The sequence below is a fragment of the Malaclemys terrapin genome, chromosome 21, assembly GCF_027887155.1.
Source record: "Malaclemys terrapin pileata isolate rMalTer1 chromosome 21, rMalTer1.hap1, whole genome shotgun sequence".
Lineage (NCBI taxonomy): Eukaryota > Metazoa > Chordata > Testudines > Emydidae > Malaclemys > Malaclemys terrapin.
In genome coordinates this window covers 6922478-6940395 of record NC_071525.1, presented here as the reverse complement: position 1 = coordinate 6940395, position 17918 = coordinate 6922478, and the positions used below count along the sequence as shown (strand labels likewise).

Genomic DNA, 17918 nt, shown 5'->3' with positions numbered 1-17918 from the left:
ACGGATTTGGCCGCCGCTGCTCTTGCTCTCCGGGGGCAGACGAAAGGGATCATGCCCAGGACCCGAATGAGCCCTGACAGGACTTCCAGCCCCAGAACCCAGTGAACGCAATGTGTTCCAGCAGGTTCCTAGCGCGGGCGTTCTCCTCCGCGCTTGGGGCTTTCTCCGGTCACAGCCTGGGAGGGTGTCCGAGACGCACGCCCAGGGGGCCAGATCCAAAACTGGTTGAACTCTTTCCGTTGACTTCAGCGGGCTTAGCTCAGGCCCCTGCCAGCAAGAGGGGAATGGGGTGGGAGGAGGGCAAATGCAGGGTGAATCTTTCTTTGCGGGGAGCTCTGTGCAGGGCCCCTGTGTAAAGCTCTCCCCCAGAGCTCTGTGTAAAGGCCCCATTGCTCCAGCCGCTTCAACTAGACCAGACAGTACTTTGCAGGGAACAAGCTTGCACCGGGCAGGGTCTGACCTAGATGCAGTCGAGCAGGACCTGATTCCCAGGAACCCCTGGATCCTAACCAAATACTACAAATAAACGGTCCGCACACATTTTATATATAGTGATACACAGAGAACCCAGGCGTCCTGACTCCCAGCCCTCCCTGATCTACCACCGGACGCTATCTCCTCTCAGAGCCAGGAATAGAACCCGGGAGTCTTGATTCCCACACCCACACCCACCCTTGCTCTAACCACCAGACTCCACTTCCTCTCAGTGCCAGGAATAGAACCCAGGAATCCTGATTCCCACGGGCCCTACCCCCTCCCCTTCCTCTAACCACCAGACTCCACTTCCTCTCAGCAACAGGACTAGAATCCAGGCACCTGATTCCCGTGCCACCCCCTTTCTCTAACCACCAGACAATGCTACCAGAGTTAATGGGGGGGGGGGGGGAAACCTCATTTGGGGTCGAAAAGCCCTTCAGCCCTGGCACTACCGGGGTGCGGCTGGAGGCAGAATTGTTGTATTTCAGAGACGTGATCTGCAGCCTTTGCAAGGAAGGAAATCCAAACTCTCCGGCCCTGCAGCAAGTCCCCACACGGCCCTGCAGCAAGTCCCCACACGTTCAGGGCACTGCCTGAGACCAAAGAGGTCAATCTCCCAGCGGGGGGGAAAGAGGAGGCTGACCTCCCGTATCATACAGGCCACAGGGTCTTCCCCCAAATCGCTCCTGTTTGAATGTGCTTCGTCTTGCAGGTCCGGCAAAACCTTTCATTTTGCTTTTGGCCTTTTAAACCTTTTTTAAAAATGTTTATTTAGATTTTTTTAAAAATCTCCATGGCTTTAGTTTCTAAGCAAAAAATCACAACTTTTTGTCCAGGCAATGGTGAAATTGGACGCTTTGACGTTATTGAAATGCTTCAGGGTTTTTCTTTATAAACTAAATTTGATTAAAACTGACACTTTCCCCCCCCCCCCCCCCAATGTCTTGATTTTGATAAAAACGGCGGTTTTGGCTAAAAATAGGTTTCCAAGAAAAATTTCCCACCCCCTCTGTTGGAGGCATTTAGTCTGATCTTACCACTTCAACACAGTTATACCAATGCCAATTTGCTTAGTACAGGCAAGTCCTGAAGCAGCAGCTGGGAGTCACCTCTGCTTTTAAAGGGATGCTTCACAGGGAAAACTCTTGTACTAGAAAATATATCGTTACCTGAATAACTCATAAAACCTCCGAAGAAGTGAGGTTTTTACTCACGAAAGCTTATGCCCAAATAAATCTGTTAGTCTTTAAGGTGCCACCAGACTCTTTGTTGTTTTCATAAAACCTCAGCACAGGATCCAGGGCCACTCAGAATCATGCCCCTCGGGTCACATTTTATGGCACTGTGGTCGATGTACAATGATCGTCATTCTTGTGACATTTTTCTGAAAGCCCCAGCTCCCGGATTCCCGTGATTTTGGGAGAACGTTGACTTTCCTTTAAAAAAGAAAAAGCAAATGTCTAAGTCCTTGTGGTTCTGGAAAAAAACTTTAAAATGTGAACCCTAAACCTGGAAAGGAAATAAGAGAGCCTAAAACATGTATCTTTTTTTTTTTTAAATCCCGTGATTTTAAGTCAGTCTTGTGATTTTGGGGGCCTGACTCCTGATTTTCAAAAGCTCAGGGCTGGCAGCATTGCACCAGTGCCACGAGAGTGCATCCAGTCTAGACAGGGTGTCCCCCCCCGACTTGGCACTGCTGTCAATGACCGTCTCTTTGCAGGGCAGTGGAGAATGGTGTCCCTACCATATGGTTGGGTCTTTTTGCTCTTGTGCACAATGATGATAATAATGTGAAGGAACCCCACGGCACGACAAGGGCCCTGTTTGCTGACTACCCGCAGTGTGCCGAGCCTAGCGCCGCATACACACTGCTGCTCTTCCGGGCGGCTGGCGCCTTTGGAGACATAAAACATGGTGAGTGCTGTCAAGGGGTCCACAAGCTATTTAAAGGGATACCACCCTCTTCCAGTGCACTGCAACCATCAGGCTGGCAGTATAAATAACCGCACGAGATGCAGGGCACTGGGAAACCAGGCCCCTTGTCTCTCTCTCTCTCTCCTCTTCTCACAGCATCTAGTGCCACTTTCTTCTGCATCCCTCACCGCTGCTGGCACAAGAGCCTTCTCCTCTGCAACAGCTGCTGCCCGTCCGTGTCTTTCCCCAGCTCCAGCCTCTCTGCATCTCTTTCCCAGCCCCATCTGTCACCCTCTCCCCCTGGCAGGGCCTTCTAATTTCTCCCATTTCTCCCTGGAACCGAGTGTTTTTTCACTCCCAGGAAGCATTTGGGATGGCGAATAAAGTCCTTGTGCCTGGGCTGTGCATGGGACCCCTCTCCCAAGCACTGTTTTAGAGAGGAGAGTAGACGGGAACTTGTGGGGGGAGGCTAAGGGATGGTGAGTCTCTCGCACCAGTGGGTCCCCCCACCCCCAGGTAATTGCACATCAAGTCAAAGCCGCTCATCGTCCAGCAAATTCCTGGGCCAAAAATAGAACAAAGCAATTAAAAGCATTTGAAAAAACTGGCTCAGGCTGCTCCCAGCCCCCGCCCGCCCGCTGGGAGTCAGGGTCTCCGAAGGTTCGCTCCCCTTCCGTCTGTGCTGCCCCCCTCCCCCTGGTTCTTGGCTCCGGGCCTGCAGTCTGGGGTTCCCCTGGGCTGTCGGCTGTGCGAAGCAGAAGACACTTTGCTTGGCACTTCTGAGGTCCTTCCACATCCGGCAGGCAGCTGCTTCACCTGCTCAGAGCAGAGCCTCGGGCGTGAGCCCTCCACCCACCGAGGACTAACAGGTGGGATACAGGCCAGTGGGATGTGGGGACTCAGGGCTGGGAGAGGTGCCCCTAGGCCAGGGACCCGACGACTCGGGGCGACTTTGCCTTGTGGCTCAGGGGTTGGGTCAGTGTCTGGCGTCCGTCTGGGCTTAGACTGCTGGGACCGTCTGGCAGCAGGAGGACGTGGTTGGCGCTCTGTCCTCTGTGGACAGGGGTTTGCATCCCCAGGGCTGCCACCGCCTTTGGGATGGTCCCGGCAGGAAAGCCAAGGGGAATTCTCTCCTGCTGGGGCCCTGTCTGCGCTCCACCGTGGATTTAACTGGCCTTTGACAGCCGCATACGTAGCTCTAAAGGCAGTCTTCGATTCGGCCGAGAGAGCCGACGGAGACTAATTCAAACTCTAGCTAATGACTCAGGACACGGGTGCGTTGGGGAACCCACACGCTAGATCCCGGGTGATGCAGGGATGTCCTGGCCGCAGCCTGGATCCGTTGTGCAATGGACTGGCTCCTTGGACGTATCCCTGCAAATATTGAGAGAACCGTTGGTTCGACCTCTTTTACCAGCCTGGGTTATGCGACGGTGGCGTCCTCATTGGTCAGGCCGCAGGCGATCTCAAAGACACAGCAGAGAGCTTCCACTACCAGGCAGCTGCCTTGGGGCTAAAGGTTTCTGGGCGAAACCAAAACCCCAGCACGTTGGCACAAAAGGCGTGATGCAGACCTCGGTGCTTCCGCCGGCACCGCGGCAGCAGGGGATGTCCTCATCTATCCAGGCAGGAAACGGGCCTCCAAGGGGGCCGTCTGCCAGACATCCTAAGGGGAGTTGGTTTAGCGGCTCCGTGGGTCTGCAACCTGGTCCCTTCTTCAGCAAGACATCGGGAGGTGACCACTGAGTACAAGACAGGTTGCTGTTGTCAGGAATAGGGACGTACCTTTAAGAACTGGCCTCAAGAGGACGGAACTCATCACTGGCCGCTGTTGGCCGGCTCTTTTGGGTCACGTTGCCCGCCTCGGCCGCAAAGAGCCCAGCACATGTCAGGCCAGACTTGAGGTCAGGAGGAGACGCTGCCTGGTCATGGACTGGCGGCGGGCCCGCGGTCACCTGTGATTAACCCGGCTGCAGCAGTTTAGCAATAACCCGGTGGTGCTTTCAGATGCTTGGAATAAAGCCGGGCAGCGTGGTCGTGGTCGTGGTCCTGCGATGCTACAGAGCCCCGTGTCTAAGCATATTGTGGTGCCCTGGGCCGGAGCCCCTGGGGGAGGGCTGTTCCCACAGGGATTCCCCAGTTTCACAGAGCAATTTTAAGGACCACAAAGGCTTAGGACACAAAGAAGGCGCCGCCACCCGTCCACCCTGGGCTGCTCTTGGCATGTCCTCTCTGTTGTTAAGATAGGGTTACCATACGTCCGGATTTTCCCGGACATGTCCGGCTTTTGGGGGCTCAAATCCCCGTCCGGGGGGAAATCCCCCAAAAGCCGGGCATGTCCGGGAAAATCGGGAGGGAGGGCTGGGCCGGGGTCGCGGTGCCGGGCGCGCGGTGCCGGGCCGGGAGCCGGGCCGGGGCCGCGGGGTCGGGCCGCCGAGGGGGTGCGCTGGGCCGCGGGGCTGGGAGCCGGGAGGTCGGGCCGGGAGCCGGGCTGCCGGGGGGGTGCGTTGGGCCGCGGGGCCGGGAGCCGGGGGGTTGGGCCGGGAGCCGGGCCGCCGGGGGGGTGCGCTGGGCCGCGGGGTCGGGCCGCCGGGGGGGTGCGCTGGGCCGCCGGGGCCGGGAGCCGGGGGGTGCGCTGGGCCGCCGGGAGCCGGGGGGTGCGCTGGGCCGCCGGGGCCGGGAGCCGGGGGGTGCGCTGGGCCGCCGGGGGCCGGCAGTGCTGGGCGGGCCGGGGGTGGTCGGCCGGGGGCCAGGGCCGGCACCCGAGGGCCCGAGCCGACCCAGGCTGGAGCCGCCGGGGGGGCCAGCCTGGGCCGTACCTCCTCCCCCCACACCCCCCCTTACCTGCCCAGGCTTCCCGCGAATTAAATGTTCGCGGGAAGCAGGGGAGGGGGCGGAGACTTTGGGGAGGGGGCGGAGTTGGGGTGGGGGAGGGGGCGGGGCTGGGGGCGGGGCCAGGGCCCCGTGGAGTGTCCTCCTTTTGGAGGCACAAAATATGGTAACCCTAGTTAAGAAGTCCCATAGGCTTTCCTTCGCTGAGGACTGTCTGAGTCCGTCACCCCAGCTGGCCAATTGCACGGCTGTCATGGCAGCCGGTCCGGCTTCGTTCTTAACACCCGGCCCCGCTGTTGCCATCCAGGTCTGAATCCAGCCCAGGTGTGGGGCGAGTGTCTCCAGTTATCACCTGATAGCTGATGGGCAGTGGTTTGACTGGGCTTGGTCCCATGACCACCCTCCACCAACTGGCAGGCTCCGCACAGTCCGGGTCATGCAGAGCAAACGCCCATGTCACCCAGCTCTGCTTGGGAGGTTTGCTGCAATCAGGTGTGACGGCAGGCACCCAAACCTGACTGCTGTTTGCGGGGGCGGGGATCCCTCCTTTAGCTGATGCGTTAGCAGGACCCTTTCTCAAATGTATTTGCTGCAGTCGACCTCGTTATTAGTGAGGAGGATTTGCATTTAGAGCTGCCACCTGTCCAGGTTTTCCCAGCAGTGTCCCTTTTGCAAGGGAGCTGTCCCGGATGAAATGGGTGAGGTGTCCTGGTTTGTTGGTGCCTATTTGCATTAACGGTAGCGCGAACAGAGATCAGGACCCCATTGTGCCAGGACAATCTCCTCTTCGAAAGGCTTGCAATCTAAATAGACAAAGAATGGCAGGGGAAACTGAGGTACGCAGAAGGGAAGTGACTTGCTCAAGGGACGTGGCAGAGTCGGGAGTAGAACTGAAGGTGCCTGACTCCCAGCATGTTGTTCTAACCACTAGACAACTCTGCCTCTCTAGAGACTGTCCTGTTGCCCCCCAGTCTGACGTGCAGCGAGAGGGTACCCCAGAGGTCGAGGGGACATGCGGAGAGGATGGAGGTAGGGTGCTTCTGATAAGACAGACACTAGCATCTCCACAGCGTATAAATAACGCTCCCTCAGCGAAGATGTGCGCACGGCGGGGCTAATATTAGCATTTTTCTGGCAGGGCTGGTTTCCTGCGCCCATCCAGAGGAAATAGAAAGCGAGTGAGTCACAGGGACCTGAGGAAAAAAAGGGGATTTTTTATTATTTGACGAAGTCTGAGCTTATCGCGCTTTGATCTGGGGCCAGAGAACGTAGGATAAAAAAGACAGAGACTCTTCAAAGGGCAGCTGGATTATTCTACCCCGTTGGCCTCCCTGAGATCCCGAATGTGGCTCTGTCACCGAGGGGGGCGTTTCTCTAGGGAAGAGAAAACCCCAAGACCGCAGCTGAGTCCCCCAGCCACTGCTTATCCTTGCGGTCCAGATCTGTTCTTAACTAATCTGCCGGCCTCCGGCATCTGTAATGCGCCAACCCCCACAGACCCCAGACCCCAGGGCTTAGTGCTCTAGGATCCAGGGACGTGGGAGGTGGTCTCAGAGCATGTCCCTCCTGGGGCTTTTGCCGCCCGGGAGGCCCAGGCAGACGTTCCTTGGCAGCTAGCGAGTGAGGGGACTGACTGGCTCAGGAGACCAAGAGCAGGCCACTCGGTTTGAATCCAGCACCGCCGGCTATCAGCCGAGGCCAAGCTGTTCAGAAGTGACTCTGGGTGTCTCCGTATTGTGGGTCCCTACAGGGGCCTGGCACTCGGACCCGCTCCGCCCTTTCAAAACTCAGGCCCTTTTAAAGGGGTCTCAGGTGGAGTCACCGCCCCCCCCATCACCGATCCCCCCTTTTGACAAGCACCTGGGAGCCCAATCACGGGCCAGGACCCCAGTGTGCTAGGCTCTGTACATTTTTATGGCTATTAGGTGTATTATGGTAGCACCTGGGAGCCACAATCACGGACCAGGACCCCAGTGTGCTAGGCGCTGTACATTTTTATGGCCATTAGGTGTATTATGGTAGCACCTGGGAGCCACGGTCCCAAGGCCCCAGTGTGCTAGGCGCTGGACTCCTGAGGAGAGAGACCAAGGGCTGACTGATCCAGGCAGACTGATCCCCCTCCCTCCCCCCACTGGGGCTTTTTAAAGAGGCCTCTGGGTTTCCCGCCTTTAAGGAAGCATCCCCGTTTCCTCCCCTCCCCCCACCCAATGGAATAGTTGGGGTTAGCAGAGCAGGAACCTGGCAGCCAACTCCGGTCATTGAATTAGTGGTGGGATTAGGGGTAGGCCACAAAGTAGCAGGGCGGCTGACCAACCTGCCCGCTGGCACGCGTGTGCCTTCGCCAGCGCTGCGGCCAGGCCCCGGGGGTTGCGCGTAATCAGCAGCACGTGGCGAAGGGCTTGGGATTGCTATGTGGAGTAAAACCCTCTCGCCACTGTGGTCTGGGCGTGCAGGGAGCCGGGGTTAGTTGCTGCCTACGGCTTTTTTTTTTCTTTTTCTCTCTTTTGGCGTATTTCCCCCTGTGGTAAGCAGGTGGCTCAGAGGGGAGAAAAGGTGGAAACATCCCAGCTGTGGGAATTCTGTCTCTTGAGCTGATTAGATAGGAGCAGCATCCCAGCAGCCCTCAGAAATCATCGGGGCCCCGTGGGGCTGGGTGCTGCACGAACACAGTCCCTGCCTCTGTGGATTTGCAATCTAAAGAGACAAGGGAAACCAAGGCACAGAGCAGGGAAGGACTAGAACCAGTGGCAGATTAACCACTGGGTTAATGGGGCCTGTGCCCAGGGGCCCCGGCCAATTGGGGGGCCCTGGAAAAACAGGAGCCCTGACCCACTCCGCCTGCCCGGCGCTCCTGCCGGGGAGCAGGGTCAGAGTGCTGGGTGGGCAAGGGAGGCACCTGACCCCACTCCCTGGCAGGAGCGCCGGGGGAGGGGACAGAGGAGGACTGCAGGCAGAAGGGGTGGGGAGGGGCCCCCACTTCCTCTGGCCCACGACCCCACAAAACCGTAATCTTCCTCTGAACCCAGGTCTTTTGACTCCCAGGCTAGCACTCCACCCACTAGGCCATGGTGCAGCGTCGGGAGCCACCTTGATTTGCACCCAGCCTGGTTGGTCAGCTGGTCTCTTCTATCTCCAGCGGCTTCCTGACCCCTCATCCCCCGAGGGGGGTGATGCCGCTGAGGCACCGCGGGCGGCGCGGGCGGCGTCCGTGGGCGTGGGCGGCCTGTGTTTGTGCAGGGCTGGGAACAGTGCGCCCTTGTGTGCCGGCAGCGGCTTCGTTCAGCGAGGGGCTGCCAGCTGCCCGAAGGGGCTCGGCCAAAGTACACAGCCCGTGGGCTGGGGCCGGCGTTGGAGGTACAGGCCTGTGGATGTAGGGCTGGGAGACTGGAGAGAAGCTTTGCGGTTCTCCTGCCCTCCCCTTCCACCCCGGCTCCCAGGCAGGCACCAGACTGTGTGCTGGGACCCCGGCCCACGTGCACTGCAAGTTCTCCCTGCGGTCCACCAGTTGAGGAGACAACCACCCTCCGCCCCTGAGCTAGCATGGGAATGTCTCATAGACGTTAAGGTCAGAAGGGACCATCATGATCATCTAGTCTGACTCCCTGCACATTGCAGGCCACAGACCCTCCCCCCCCCCACGCCTGTAACAGACCCCTGGCCTCCAGCTGAGTTACTGACATCCTCAAATCGTGGCTTAAAGACTTCAAGTGACAGACAATCCCCTAGTTATTCTAGTTTAAACCCGCAAGTGACCCGTGCCCCACACTGCAGAGGAAGGCGAAAAACCCTCCAAGGTCTCTGCCAATCTGACCCCAGGGGAAATTCCTTCCTGACCCCACATCTGGCGATCAGTTAGACTCTGAGCATGTGGGCAAGCCCCAGCAGCCAGACACCTGGGAATGAATTCTCTGTAGCCCTGCCCAGCTAACGTCCCCTCTCCAGCAGTTGGAGATAGCTGCTTCTAGCAGGGGGGATTTGGAAATGTTTTGATTTCATTCCGTTTCTGAACAGAGGGGGGGAAACGGTCGAAATGGCCAAATTTCCCACGAAATGGGAAAGCCGGTTCCAGCCCAACACTACGCTGCGTCGGCCAAACGTGGGGGGGCCTCTGACACGTGGGCTGGGCCTGGTCACACAGCCATGTGCCGAGGGCACATCGGCATCAGGCATGTCACTGCACTGCGTGAGGGCAGGCAGGGGGGCACCCAGGGCCTGATGTTAATCACTAATAATTGGGGCAGGTTTATGCCAGGAAGGGCCCCCAGGACTTTGCTGCAGGAGGCATTTTCCTGCCGCTGCTTTACTGACCTTCTGCTCACAAAGGCACCTCTGGCAAGTTGCAGCAAATCCAGTGAATTCCCTGCCCGGCCCCTTGACATTTCCACGGGAACGCAGATAGAGGGGAAGCCACGGCGGGACAGACTCGGCGTTGGCTTGTTTCCTCCTCTCACAGCTGCCCTGGTGGATTTTAAAATTCATCCCCTGAGATTGGGAGGAATGGGAACCCAGGAGTCCAGACTCCTCCTCCTCCCCGGCTCTAACCACTACACCCCACTCCCCCTCCCAAAGCTGTGACTAGAACCGAGTCCCGGGCCCCAGTCCCCTGCTCTAACCTGCTAGAAACTCGGCCTCTTGGAAACTGCTGACAGTTGCCCGGGGCCGGATTCAGCCTCAGCAGAGTGATGCTGGATTGGGGCCAGGCGTCACCAGCAGCGGGATCTGGCCCACAGCCTGGGACGCGCTTGGGGACGTATGAGGCATCCCGGAGGCAGCAGTGAGGCCTGGATGATTCCCCGCTACCCCACTTCAGGGTTCTGCGTTCCAGGCCAAGCGGGTGGTGCTGATCTGGCACCCCCAGCACCAGACCACAGGGTCCCCTTATCGCGGGGAAACATCCCTCCCAGCAGCTGTCGCTGTATCGGCCCAAGGCCCAAATTAGCCCCCGGGAAATCGGAGCCCCTCGTTCCATCCGGCTCCTATCGGGCCTGGCGGCTTGTCCGCGTGATGTGATGTCTGAGGGCTCTGTCAGCGCCTGCAGGCTCTGGGCCTGATGTCCGCCAGCTGCCTCTCCAGCTCGGGCATTGAGAGTTTGGGCACACTCTGGCTGCAACATGACTGGAGGGAACGGCTCAGAAGGCTAAACGTCAGGTTTGAAATACACCAGGTCTGATTCTCAGTCACACGCTGGCCCCTCTAGGCCACTCCAGCCAGGCAAAGAGGCCAGAAAGTGTGGGGAACCAGCCCCCGAGAATCCCCCCCTCTGAACAGGGCCCCCCTTGGCTGGTGTGGAGCTGGCAAAAGGGCCCTCCGCCCAGCCCCTGGCATAGGAGGCAGACCGAGAGTGTGGCTGGAGTAGCACACACTGTGCTACGCATATTCTGTGCTCTCCAAGTCTTCATGGGGCGCAGCAGGGAGCAGAGGGTAAACTAGAGCAGCCCCAAGGCTCCCCCACACCTCACCGTAGACATACGCTGCTGCTCGCCTTCCTAGGCACTGCAATTCATCGACAGGCCCTGCGACCGAGCTTGCCAGTGAGGGGACCAGTGTGAATCCATGGTAAGGGGGCGGTTTGAGCCGGGGACCCACCGGGAAAGGAGTTGAGACCTTCCAAACTCATGTCACACCAGGCCAACAAGAGCTAGAGAGGGCTCTGAGTCGGCTCCAAATCTCTGAGCACGGAGCCCTCTGGGGTTCGAGCTAGGCATCAAACTCCAGCTGGGATCTGCATCTGAAACCTACCCTTGGGGCCTGTTTCTCCAACAGACCAGAGGCAAACATCTTTGGGTCCTTCGAAACTGAGCCGTGGATGCAGAGGCTTTCCTCTAGCCGTTCTCAGGCAGCGTCCCTCAGTATCCACGGTAGTGCCGGTCTGAATGTTTTTCATGGAAAGTTCCCACCCCGCCTCCAGAAAAAGACAAGTTTCCTCCAAAACCTATTTTTTTGGCAGGGAAATGTCCATTCTAATTAAACATGTTGATTTCCTCTGCCCCCCCTCCAGGAACGGAGGAAAGGAAAATTCTCACTTCATTTCATCTTTCCACTTTGTGGTTCCACTTGCGTCACAGCATCGACTTGCAAACGCCGGTTTTCGTTCATGTTTGGAGTGAGAATGGCGCTTTGTTCCTCTTTTGTAAATGGACATTTTAAGTGGAGTCACACCGGGAAAGTGGCCTCAGTTCTCGGTGCATCAATTCTCCGCCCTGTAAAAGGAGGGTCGTGCTACTGTAAAGCACTTTGGGATCTGCGGAGAAGGAATACTAGATAAGAGCTAGAGATCATGAGTTGTACAATAAGGTTTGGCAGCATTTGGTTTTTATTGTTTTATTATTTTCCATGGATCATCTCAATGTTTATTTTAAGCATTTTTTATCTGTTTAAATGTTCACAGTTGTGGAGCGGTCGGACAATAATTATGTAATGTAGACATTGAGATTAAAGCTTTAGCAGCCAGATGTTTTAGCAGAGCTGTGCTACATGTATTCTGTGCTCCTCCAGCCCTATAGGGGGCAGCAGGGAGCAGGGTATAAGTTAGAGCAGCCCCAAGGCTCCCCCACACCTGTGCTTTATGGTGCGTTCATTACAACATGCTTTATACACATTAAGGTAAGACTCTAACGAGTTCTCAAGCAGCATTTTTCTTACTTTGCCTATCTATAAATGTCAATTATTATCAATGGACATGTTTTTTGTTGGTATAGTATCATAGAATATCAGGGTTGGAAGGGACCTCAGGAGGTATCTAGTCCAACCCCCTGCTCAAAGCAGGACCAATCCTCAACTAAATCATCCCAGCCAGGGCTTTGTCAAGCCTGACCTTAAAAACCTCTAAGGAAGGAGATTCCACCACCTCCCTAGGGAACCTATTCCAGTGCTTCACCACCCTCCTAGTGAAAAAGTTTTTCCTAATATCCAACCTAAACCTCCCCCACTGCAACTTGAGACCATTACTCCTTATTCTGTCATCGGCTACCACTGAGAACAGTCTAGATCCATCCACTTTGGAACCCCCTTTCAGGTAGTTGAAAGCAGCTACCAAATCCCCCCTCACTCTTCTTTTCTGCAGACTATGGTGAATTCACCATTTACGGATAAAAATCTTATCCTTCCAAGCCTGTTGTTATAAGTCAGACCCAAACGAAAATTGCTGTTTCAGTTCAAAATGTCAATTTGAAACCAATAATTTTTCATTTCGAATCCGTTTGACACTTCCTCCAGGAAAACTGCCGGGTTTTTTTAAACCAACGCCATTCGGAGATCGTCCGTTTGGAAGCATTCGTGGGAAAAAATGTCAGATTTTCCAACCAGCTTGAATCAGAATTATTGTTGCAGAATTTAGAGGCCCCGGCTAAGACCAGGGTCCCGTTGCACCGAGGGATGCTCCGACAGAGCGAGGACGTCCATAGTGGAGTTGAAGGGGTAATTTCTAACTCGAGGAGACATACCCGCGCTAGCTCTGATTGAGCTGGTGTGCTAAAAATAGAGGGGTAGCTGCAGTGATATGAATGGCAGGAGGGGTAGCCGAGGATGAGCCCTGCTGAGCCATGAGGTATGTACTCAGGGCGGCTGGCCATGCGTGCTGTGAGTGTAGCATTCTATTTGTAGCATGCTAGTTCAATCAGCGTTAGTGGCAGGTATGTATCCTGGAGCTGGGAACGACACCTTCTAGCTCCAATGTAGACATACCCTGAGAGACAGTCCCTGCTCCCCAAGAGCTGGTAATTAAAGCTTGTCGGAAAATTGGATTTTTCACCCCATGAAAAGTTTCGAGATTCAGAAAAAAAAAAAACCACCAAAAAACCATTGTCTTCAATTGGGACAAAACTGTGAATTACCAGTACTTTATGAAATGAAATTCAGACAAGTTCGCTGGTGTGGGTCACTCGTCTCTCTCACTGTAAACGATAAAGACAAATCCAAGCCAAAAGTCATTTCCAGGTCAAAAAAATCAAAACTTTTTCCTGCCCAAATGTCAAAATGGGACATTTCAAGATTTGCTAAATGTTTTTCCCCCCCTCAATGTTTTTTTCTAAATGAAACGTAGCCAAAATCTCTACAACTTCCCGAGAACAATCCCTTTCCTCGAAACAGCATTCTCCGAAGGAAAATCTTCGACACCCTGCTCTACCCACCAGCTGATCGAGAACCCAGATAGGATGATCGCCCCCTTTCAGGACGGAAGAAATAAAGCCCAGAAAGCAGGAGTCATTTGCCCCAGGTCACGCACTGAGTTGGTAGCAGGAATTAAACCTCCCTCTCCTAAGTGCCAGCCCAGGGCCTTATCCACAAGCCCATACTGTGATATAGCCCATAGCTGAGGGCCTCTATATTTCATCTGTAACAATCCCGTGAGCCTCCAGGTGCCTCCAAGCTTCTCCTGGCTATTGTATTATGGGCACTGAGCCAGGCAGGTCTGGAGAAGGGATTGAGAGCAAGTGGCCTCAGGGGACTCGCCACTGCTGAGTCCCAGTGACCCGGCCAAATGTTGACCATCCCAAGTCACCTGGCAGTGGGAGGACCAGGGTCACTGTGGGGACACGACACAGGAAACATCACCTCTGGCCCCTCGCTTATCTCAGCTTGTCTGATTCCACCGCAGCTTCAAATTTAGCTGGACACCGGGGCGCCCGGGGCTGACCGAGCCGGGTGGGGCTGAGCATTGCTGCGTCTGTCCCAGACCCTACCAGAGCTACATCTCTTGGGCCTTTTTTAAATGTCTTCAATAAACACTAACAAAGCTCCTGCCCTGGAGTCACCTCCCCGAGTGTTTCCAGAATTAGCACTGAGCGCCAGATGTAGCGATTAACCGTCAGGAAACCAGCCAGTCCCAAGGTGCATGGGCAGGGGCGGGGAGAGAACCCAGGAGTCCTGGCAGCCAGCCACAGCTGCTCCATGCAGCAATCGCCGTTAGCGTTACGGATATGTGCTGATGATATGCCCCTCCCTGAGCCAGGAATAGAACCCCGGAGTCCTGGCAGCCAGCACCCTCTTCTCAAACCACTAGGCAACCCCTCTTCCCAGAGATGCGAATACAACCCAGGTGCCCTGACCCCCAGAACACTTACTCTAACGACTGGACCAAATCCTTCTCCCAGAGCTAAGACTAGAACCCAGGAGTCCTGGCTCCCAGCCCCCCTGCTGTAACCACTAGGCAACGCTCCCGGCCAGAGCTGAGACTAGAACCCAGGAGTCCTGGCTCCCAGCCCCCCTGCTGTAACCACGAGGCAACGCTCCCGGCCAGAGCTGAGACTAGAACCCAGGAGTCCTGGCTCCCAGCACACCTGCTGTAGCTGCTCTGACGCCCGCACGGAGCTGGTCATCGCCAGCCAGCCTCATCCACAGGACAGACAGCGCCGAGGTGGCCCTTTGCCGGCCCTTCCGCCCGGTGCAGCAAAAGAGCAGTGCTGGAGGCTCAGCGAGAACAAGGAACGGCTAGGCCCTAGAGCAGGCCTGGCATGGCCCCCCCAACGTGGGCAGCATCGAGCCTCAAGACACACCGCCTGGGGGCACGCACCGACCCAACGAGGAAATAAAAAATCACTCTGCTCAACCGTGCCGGTGACGAGCGGTCGCTGGGGACGAGGGCAGCCACAGAGTGAGCTGGGTCACCGGGTGAACCGGGCCCATTCCCACGAGAGGCACTGTCACGTAGCCCAGCGCAAAGTTGTGCCGCTAAGAACAAGGTGTACAGGCCGCACCTCCTGCCTGGGGGACGGGCCCCTGCAAAGCGATGCCTCTGCACAGGATCTAGGGCTCAGCGTGGACACACGGCCCAACGCTAGGCCCAGGGCGATGCCGTGGGAGAAACGGTTAAAGCCGTCCTTGACGCCTTAGCAGGGGCAGGTGGTTTTACCTCCGTACGCGGCGTTGGTGAGCCAGCTATGGAACAGCACGTCCGGCTCCGGTGCCCACATTTTTAAAAGGATGTTGAAAAAAATCAACGAGGGGGCAGAGAAGCGCCAGAGGATTCGAGGGCTGGAGAAAACGCCCCACAGCCGCCAGCTGCTCCGTTGAGTCCCCGAGAAAACAGCCCCAGCGTTGCCTCCGTACCTGGGTACCACTTCCAACTAGCCACACATACCTCGCCTGCTGTACAGCTCCATGGCACGTGCCCAGGACGGGGACGGACGTGGCTCTGATCAGGTGCCGGGACAACCCCTCATTAACCAGCGTGCTGAAGTCATCCATCCGGATTGGGGTCTCTCCAGACTCACTTCTCCTTCCTCCCCAGCCCGGCCCCCTGACCCCAGAACACCTCCCCACCTCTAGTGTACCCAGGCCCCTGGGCAGAGGAAATCCAGCCAGCGAAGCAGAACAGGCACACGATGACGTCCCCGCCAAAGCGGGTGACTCTATAATCATCATCTCGTGATCTGATCACACACCAGTGACTCAGCCCCCGGCACTGGCTCCCAGCGCTGACAGCCGCGGTCCTGGCGCTGGGAGGGAACGGAGGCGGGGGCAGGGGGTTTGTTTCATTAGGATCTGGAACCCTGGGGCAGCAACCCCAGGCCGCGATGCCAGGCACTGGGGGGTCCAGGATGCCAGGCACTGGGGGCTCAGTGCCAGGATGCAGGGCACCGAGGGTGGATCAGAACCTCAGCCGGTTAGAGAGTTGGGCTCGGACCAGTACCTCCCTGCAGCACAGCGTCCTTTAGCACTGCCAGCTTTTTCCAGCCCCAACTCCAGCGTGGGAGCCCCTGCAAGTCTTGCTCTCGGCATGTCCAAGCCTTCCCTTGGGATCTCCCACCCAAACGCCAATCAGGCCTTGCTCGGCAGAGCTCCCAGCCGGAGCTGGAGCTGGGAGGGCTGCAGGCCAAGAGCGGAGGACGAGGCAGAGAAGGGCCACTTCGCCAACAGCAACACGAAGAGCGGCGCCCCTTGGGCCTGGGTGGCGAGGGGTCAGACGGAGAGCGCCTTAGCTAATGTAGCAGCAGCGGCGGGCCAAGTCGTGTCATAGGAAAGCTATGGGAAGCCAGCCGCCAAGCCCAGCGCGACAGGGGCCGAGGGAGGAGGCTGGGCTGGCCAGCTGAGGGGTGCCAAGGGTGGGACGGAGCAGGGAAGGGGAATTGGAACGAGAGCCTCGCTCTGGGTTCGGGACCTTTGTGGGTGGAGCAGCAGCCCGGGGATCGTCCCAGGGCTCTAATCACATGGGGGGGGGGGGTTTTTGCTGGCGCAGATAACGGGATTAGTGGGGGGCGGGGAATCGGGAAGCCTGGAAAGGCCAGAGGCGCCTTGGGGGAGTTGCTTATGATTATTGAGATTATAGCAGTAGCCAGAGGTCCTGACCCAGCCCCGGATCCCATTGGGCCAGCTGCTGTGCATACTCCAACCCACCCAGCTCCCCCCCCCGCCCACTGTGCCAGGCACTGCACAGACCCCAGACCACCCCAGCTCCCCTCCCCCCCACTGTGCCAGGCGCTGCAGAGACCCCGACCCAGCCCAGCCCCCCCCATGTGCCAAGCACTGCACAGACCCTGCCCAAGCCCCCCACCTCCACCCCGTGCCTAGCATTGCACATCCACAGTGAGAGATAGGCCCTGCCCCCAAGAATTCAGTCTAACTGGACAAAGGATCGTCACCCTCACTTTACAGGTGGGGAACTGAGGCCCAGAGGGACCATGTGATTCGCCCAAGGTCACACGGGGAGTCTGTGTCCAAGCCAGGAACGGAAGCCAGGCCCCACTCAAGCACCGTAACCTTAACTCTGCCCCTGCGGGGGCGGGACTGGAGTCCCTACTCTCAGCCAGGCTCAGCTGTGTCCTAGTTCCCCCTCCAGGGGTCAGGACCCGGCAAACCAGCTAGACTAGAGCCCGAGAGGAAATGGAGAGAGAGAGGGGCCGGGCGAGGAAACACCCGACAGGTCCAACGAGGACCCCAACCTACCAGAGCAACCTCTGGAGTCAGCCACAGCGAGCGGCAGGTGAACCTAGAACTTGCAGCATAACTAAGGCAGCGGGCACAGGAAATGTGTTGAGTGTGTGTGTGTGTGTGTGTGTGTGTGTACACATTCGGACTCCTGGGTTCTGTTCCCAGCGCTGGGAGGGCCGTGGGGCCAGGACTCCTGTGCTCTGCTACCTACCCGGAGGGAGTATGGCGGGGCTGGAGCAGGGCCCGTGCGGGGGTGGGAAGAATCTCGTGGCCAAAACAGGTGCCAAGAATTCGGGCCTCTGGGGTTGTGTTCTCAGGTCTGGGCGGGAGCGTGGGGTCAGGACGGCTGGGTTGTGTTCCTAGCTCTGGCCGGGAGCGTGGCCAGCAGGAGCTAAGAATCCTGCCTTCTATTCTCAGCTCTGCCACTGACCCATTGTCTAAGGTCAGGCAAGGCACTATGTGCCTCAGTTTCCCTCTCCGTACGAGGAGGAGGATGTCACTGCCCTGCAGGGTGTGTAAAGAGCTTTGAGATTCTCAGAGGAAAGGTGCCAGCACAGGCCAGACTACTAAGCTCAGTGACCTGGAGCGGAATTTACCTGAACGCATCTCCCGACGATGGAGGGACTAAGCAGCCCACACCCCAGCCAATAAATCCCTGAGTCCATTTCTAATTGGAATCACTCAGTGTCCAGTTTCCCTCCTGGTGGTGGGACCTGGGATCTGTTGTCTCTTGGCCCCGCCCTGCTGCTTCCGGACTGTCCATGCAAAGCATCTGCAAGGGGACCTATCCGAGAGCAACGTGCTCTGAATCCCACATCTCTGTTACA

At 57.2% G+C, this 17918-nt stretch overlaps 1 long non-coding RNA gene across 2 annotated transcripts; it reads right to left on the bottom strand.

Moving 5' to 3' along the window:
- Positions 1-1480: 1480 nt before the first annotated feature.
- Positions 1481-11044, bottom strand: LOC128826829 (uncharacterized). Of its 2 annotated transcripts, none has more exons than XR_008442896.1 (3): positions 10963-11044; positions 9532-9681; positions 1481-1913 (listed from the first exon to the last, which is right to left on the bottom strand). It is a non-coding gene; the product is annotated as an uncharacterized LOC128826829 (long non-coding RNA). The 2 variants fall into 2 exon arrangements; XR_008442895.1 differs by lacking the exon at positions 10963-11044 and adding an exon at positions 9837-9985.
- Between the last annotated feature and the right edge of the window lie 6874 nt (positions 11045-17918).